The following is a 6,724-nucleotide window of genomic DNA, read 5'->3' as shown; positions in this document are numbered from 1 at the left end:
CCCCCAAGGCCTCGCTACACTCTGTTGATCTGTAAACGGGCAACTCTTATAATATATAACAATAGTATAATATATCAGAAGGAAGTATCATTATGTCACTGAACTCACATTGCTGCCAAGCCAGCAGTATATTCTACATGTATTTGATTGTAATAGAGCATCTTTGTTATCAATAACTGACCAACCATGAAACTAATAATATTCAGGAGGGCTTGACATTAGCCAGCTAGAGGTAGCGCTAATCAACCAGGTTGTGTGCCTCCATAGAATTGGACCTTTATGCCGGTTCTTGTAAAACCAGAATGACGTCACAATGGTGTAAATTCCTCCTTTTATTCCTTGAGAGCATCATGAGGTGATAGTGTTGAGTTTGTCATTTGTTTTGCCCCCAAAACTGGCCATAAAGTTAGAAACAATAGTTGGTTCACAATCTTTCATTGACTTACTGTTAAAAACAATGACATTCATTTTAGAAAGGTTTTAACTTAATTATTTATAGTTTATTGCACTGAAATTGAGATGAAATTTCTCCTCACGAATAAATCCAAGCCCCTTAATGTTGGGATGTAAATGTTACATGTTCCATATTCATGTTGTAATATTACATGCAAATGTTAACTTGCTTGTTGAAACAGCTAAATGGCAAAGCTGATGACTTACTCCCACCTAGTCTCTCCATCCCGCTCTCCTTCTCCCTCTTCGTCAGCTCCCTGCTGTCGGAGGTCTTTCTTAAAAGTACATGTCAGAGATGGAGGGAGAAGATGAAGAGGTGGTAATGGTGGCAGGTGTTCTGTTTGGAGATCTGTGTGTGCATGTGTGATGTGTGGTGTGCCTGTCAGCATGGTACAGGTGCTCTTGCAGTGTCAAAGAAAACTGCAGGCTCAATCTGGGGTCGACTGATTGGCCAATTAGGAACTGTTTCCATGTGACATGCAGCAGTCAATTTACTTTGTCTCTCTCTCTTCCACCCTTATCCTTAAGTGCCTCCGTCTTTACCACTATCCTATCTGTCTCTTCCAGTATCTCTTCCCCTTTTTCTTCCCCTCATTCAATTTGTCCTCTCCCCCTCACTTACCTAGTCTACTTTGCTTCCTCCCCCCTCAGCTCCTCACTTTCATATCTCTCCTCTAGCTCCCTGTTGCTCTTTTGCCATCCAGTATACATCCCTCTACCTTTCCATTGTCCCCTTACTTCTTCTAGCCTCCCCTCCATCCCAAACAAACACACACTCCACTATACATACGTCTGTCAGCCTGCTATGCCATCCTACTGATGGGGGGGGGAGGTGAGACCTCACTGAACTGTCCCCCAAGAACACATGTATGCAACCAGCGTGTGTTGAATCCCACGCATGCAAACACCAGTCATGTCAACAATGCATGGGAAGACGGGGACAGCTAGGGTACATATACAAAGATCTTACAGCCTATATATGTATTGATACCATAGTCTGGGTGAATAATGGATTCTGATTGGCTGCAGTGATAACACACCTGCTGAGTCTGATGGAACTGTCTGTTCACCGCTCTAACTCATGGCTACATTAAATGAAACATAACTAAATGTGAATATCTTATTTACAATGAGTGTAGTCATATCTCCCTTTGTCAAGTCCCTTCTGTGGTTCTTTGTTACAGTGAACGTTTCCAATGCAGAAGCATCTTACGGGATGGTAATGATTGTCTTAGCAAACCTCAGGCGTTAGCATGCAAACAGTTATCGCTTGTGATCTTAATTTGATCTCTTTGGCAAGTGAAAATGGTTTTAGTGAGAAGATGCCCTTTGAGATGTCTAATCACCAATTAATGGCCTTTGTTAATGCAACCATCCGACACACATGCCTCATCAGGCATTATCCTTTACATAAAGGGTTAGGGATATACATATACATGACCATACACATTTTATTTTAATGAATTAATCTATACTTATTAATGTATTACTATATTATCTAAAATGATTTTAGTGGTACAACACAGTTTACATAAGCACAAAGCTTTCCTTAAATAATATAAATGCCTTTGGGTGAGAGAGTCGTATGGACTGGTCTGAAAGAAACACAGATGAAGGAAGAGATGCAGAGGAGAGAGGCGGGAGGTGTTTTGCTCATTGCAACCACTGGCTCTCTGAGGTCCTGTGTTGAAAGTAGAGTACACACAGGCAGAATTTACCCGTCTGCTATTCCTCATGACCTCTAAGGCTATACGATGGCCGTGCAGTTCAATATCTGCACATTCAATACAGAAGAAGCTCAGGTTTAATTCAAAGGCTCCAACGCTTTCAACAATCTCCTGCAATATAACAAATACATTTGTATTGTGTGGCCAAAATGGCCCAGAATGCCACACTTCTTTGTCCTCTTGTTTCAATGCACACGACTCATCACATTCAGTTGCTGCTCCCAATCTCATCTGCACGTCTCAATCAATACTATGCAGTCAAGCAGAAAATGAAGTAAAGCACATTCCCTGGCCGTTGTGTGGGAACCTCGCCTCCAAACCACTTAACATCCTCGTATCTAACTAAACATGTTGTTGGTGGGACCCGTTAGACTTGGCTTTGTTGGCATCTTGGCGGACTGCCACTTGTGGGCCGCAAATCGCTTTGTTTTTCAGCATCTCCGCTTTTGACCATCTGTGTTGGTAGCCTCGCTTTCCGATGCTCGGACAAGTCGGGCTGCCAAGGGCTTGTCTGCACACTGAAGAGAGAGGAGAGCAGTGATGTGTTTGCTCTGTCAGCACTCCAGAATGTTACACACACACACACAGGAACATTTGCCAACACAATGTACACGCAACTGTGGCCGCGCAAAGACTCAAAGAGACACAATTTTTTGACATGCACAAACATGTATATTCATACTTGCTAAAAGTACACACACACACACACGCACGTCTGCCTTGTTGTTTCCACTCCAGCTCTTGTCGTGTCCTCTGATGCCCCTTGTTGAGAGCTTTGATATTGTTTCCAAGTCTGGTTTCCTCTGACCCGCTTTGATGCTGCTGTCTAGCTTTCTTGTCATCTCTCTCTCTCTCTCTCTCTCTCTCTCTCTCTCTCTCTCTCTCTCTTTTGGAATGTGCAGACAATAGGGGCACTGGGAGTTACTCGCCACTCAGCGTTCTTAATCTCTGTCTTCCTCTCACAACGTCTTATTCTGTCCGTCTGCCTCTGTCCTGTCCACATTTTGACTCCTACTGCTGACTGTGAGCATGATGATCTAAACAAGCACTCGGTTGGAAAATTGTGTGGTTTTCTTTTGACCTGGTAGGAAATGTTCCGAGGCATGTCGAGGCTTCATTGCCCGGGGGCTTGGGATCGGTTGATTGATTAATTGTCCTGCAGAACAGTAAAAAGTGTTGATAGTCGAATGAAACACAAATGCTCAACATTTGCTGGGTCCTGCTCATTTTAAGGGTTTATAAAGAGACGTCCATTTATTTTCCTGTAATAAATGCATTAACTGAAAGAATAAGAAAGAAGAATCCATCAGAAGATGAGTACATTACATTACAGTCATTTAGCATTTATCCAAAGCGACTTACAATTCAGATTCTATCACATTTCTACACCGTAGGCACAGCTACGGGAGCAATTTTGGGGTTAAGTGTCTTGCTCAAGGACACATCGACATGCGACTAGCGGAGCCGGAGTTCGAACCGCCGACCCTCTGATTGAAAGACGGCCCTGCTATCCACTTAACCACAATCGCCCACAGTAGTAGTTTGATCTCTATTGTTGTGAGTGGAAGTCATTGTGGACTATTCTCAGTTGTGGATTGAAACACTTTGGTTCACCATTTAGCACATGAGCCACCTTAACGGTGTGGTAATAAACTACAGAGCCCTTGTTCATTGTAATGAAGGAACATGTAACCTTGTACCCCTATAATGATTGACTCATTATAGGGGTTTTTAATGGACAGCAACGAACGTCTTTAGCAGTGGTTCCTTACAGATGTATGGCCTTAGATCCCCCCCAAACTAGAATGTCCGCTTTGGATTCCTCATTATCGGAGCATAGCTTCTGCCAAAACGTTTTCCTTGTTTTATTTCAATCATTTTTTGGAGGCCTGGAAAGAAAAAGGTCTTCTTTTATGTTGTCCTTTCTATCCTGCTAATCATCTCATCCCGCTCAGATTTACTTTGTGACCCGACCCACAGATAGAACCTCTGCTAGAGCATCGCAGAATACGCTGCATCAGGCTGGAGTTCAATATAGGATTAGTTCATTGCATGCTTTGATCTTTTCGTGGGATTTGTTGACAGTAATAAAAAATATATAGAATATTTTGGCTAATTCTCGAAGACACTTTGCAGCATCTGTTATCTAACAGTCACTATATCATCTTGTATTAATATCATTTTAACAACACTGTACTTCATGTTTCCTATATGCTCACAGAATTATAACTCAATATCAGACACTCATTTACCTTTCAAACACATTTGTCACTTGTTGTGATGTCGCTGACTATGAAGTCAGATGAATGCAAAAGTGAGCAATAGAAAGATGCAAATCATTAATAAAGATCAATGATAGATGATGAGCCACTAACCTGCTGGAGAGCTCTTCAATCCAAAGAAATGCCACCGACCGTGATGTCAAGACTGTAGAATTACAGACAAGATGGAGTTCATTGTGGTTTGGTGCAGATATTCTATATGCACCATCGAGGCAGATCTCTGTTCTGTCTCGACAGATCACTTTCTCTTTTGTCTGATTTTCTTAAATAACGTATAAGTCTTTACCGGGAACAACAGCGTCAGGCTTTACATGACGATGTGCAGATGAAAGGGAATTTATTGTTTTTCAAAGTTTAAAGCAGGAATCAAAGCTGAGGAAGGTAAGTCAGTCATGTAGCTACATGCAGGAATAAATGCATTCAAAACAACTAATCACTAACAAATGACTAAGTAACTTCCCCACTCCTGATCATACTGCATACCTTGTGTCCTTGTTGCCCTTCAGAATGTTTGTGTCCATTATGTGCATGCTTGCACCCACTGGTTCATCAGACATAGATCATTTGGGTTCAGTCTTTCCCCATTACCCCGTGGAGTGACGAGGTGTGAAAGCAAGCCACACAGACAGAGGTCACGATGTAGTTCAGCAAGATTATTGCGCTGGTCACCGGATAATTACATTATTATACGAGAGCAGGCAGGTAATGCAGCCAGAATGACCAGGCTGCACTGTTATCGGGGGAGGCGGTGTGGAGGTGGTGGTGGAGGGGGGTGAGCTGGAGATCAGTACCTCTGTACTGTCATGTAGTAGCATGTGCTTATTAGGAAATAAGCACATGCTACTACACTGCTACTCTGCTGTCGTTGCTGACAGCAGGGGATGGGACCCTTCTGTAAAACAAATCAATAGGTTTGAACTAGACTCTTTTTCTCGCCACTATGATATTATTCCTTCATACGTTAGAAGGCTTTCGCACCACATCATTAGCAATTGTGTATTTTGCATCAGTTGTTTTTTGTGGACAATTATTCAGATGTGGCCATTATGCAAGTGGGGATTCCTAATGCCGACTCTTTCTGCTGCTCCACCACCAAGAGGAGCTGTGTGGCAATGCAGGCCAGGCTCAGACACAGCGGCTAGAACGTCACTGCACTTCTTCACATAGTTCAACGTCCTCTGTTTTGATGGAAGCTAGTTAGTTCGGAAATAATTTGTTCTGGAAGGACGCACATCCTCCGGTTATTATGAGACACACACAAGTTTCCTAGTGTCCCTCCCTCGTGTCATACAGCACGCACACACACACACACACACACACACACACACACGCACAGTAGGTGCTTCCAGCCATAATAACAGAGCGGAGGTCTTGGCCCTCTTTATGAAAAGAATCTGGCCGCGGGATTGGATATGTCTGCTCCAATCAGATGGTAGCTTTTCTGAGAATGATTACAAAGAGCCACAATAGTCTTAATTGAGGCCTCGAGCTCCAGAGATCTTAATGACTTTGGTATGTACCAAGAGCTGTGTGTTGTGTATGGGATTGTCACATCAATGTGCAGAATGAGTGCACGATGCATTCAAATGGAATGTGTAATATTGTGAGGAGGCATTGTGTGTGTATGTGGGTTTAAGATTATGTCTCAGCATAATCTTTCTCTATATTCATGTCCTGCCATATTCATTCATGCCTCTGCATGGTATTATGATTGTTTTTTGTGCATTTGTTTGTGTTCTGTGTGTACAAGATTGAGCGGATTTTGCCTGGCTTTTACACACACACACAGTGATGGAATGTGACCAAGTATATTTACTCAAGTACCTCAAGTAGAATAACTACAATTTTGAGGTAATTTGTTTGTTTTGTGTTATTTCCATTTCCCCATGTTATGAGACTTTATAATTATTTATGACATATTGTACCTTTTACTCCACTACAACCAGCTGCAATCACTGGTTACCATCGAGATGAAGACTATTCAATATCTATATCTAATAATCGAATACAAGATATAAGATTTAATAGCGTGAATGTCTACCTGAGCAGAGAATGAAGTCACACTGCCTCGATGTCCTTCCAGTGGAGAAAATGTGATGACGTGCCCTCCAGTGTACTGGTGCCCCACCTCATGCCCCTCGCCCCTCAGACTGCTCCTCTGTGCCTTGTCAACGTATCTGAGCCAGCACATGTTCCGGTTAGTGCGTAAGAGTCTTAACGTGTGAGCCCTGCTGGCTCGGCAATCACCAGCGCTCAGCACTG

This window comes from Anarrhichthys ocellatus, unplaced genomic scaffold (genome assembly GCF_004355925.1).
Source record: "Anarrhichthys ocellatus isolate YVR2014 unplaced genomic scaffold, GSC_Weel_1.0 scaffold31, whole genome shotgun sequence".
Lineage (NCBI taxonomy): Eukaryota > Metazoa > Chordata > Actinopteri > Perciformes > Anarhichadidae > Anarrhichthys > Anarrhichthys ocellatus.
The sequence above is the reverse complement of the archived record's forward strand: the minus strand, read 5'-3'. Positions refer to the sequence as shown.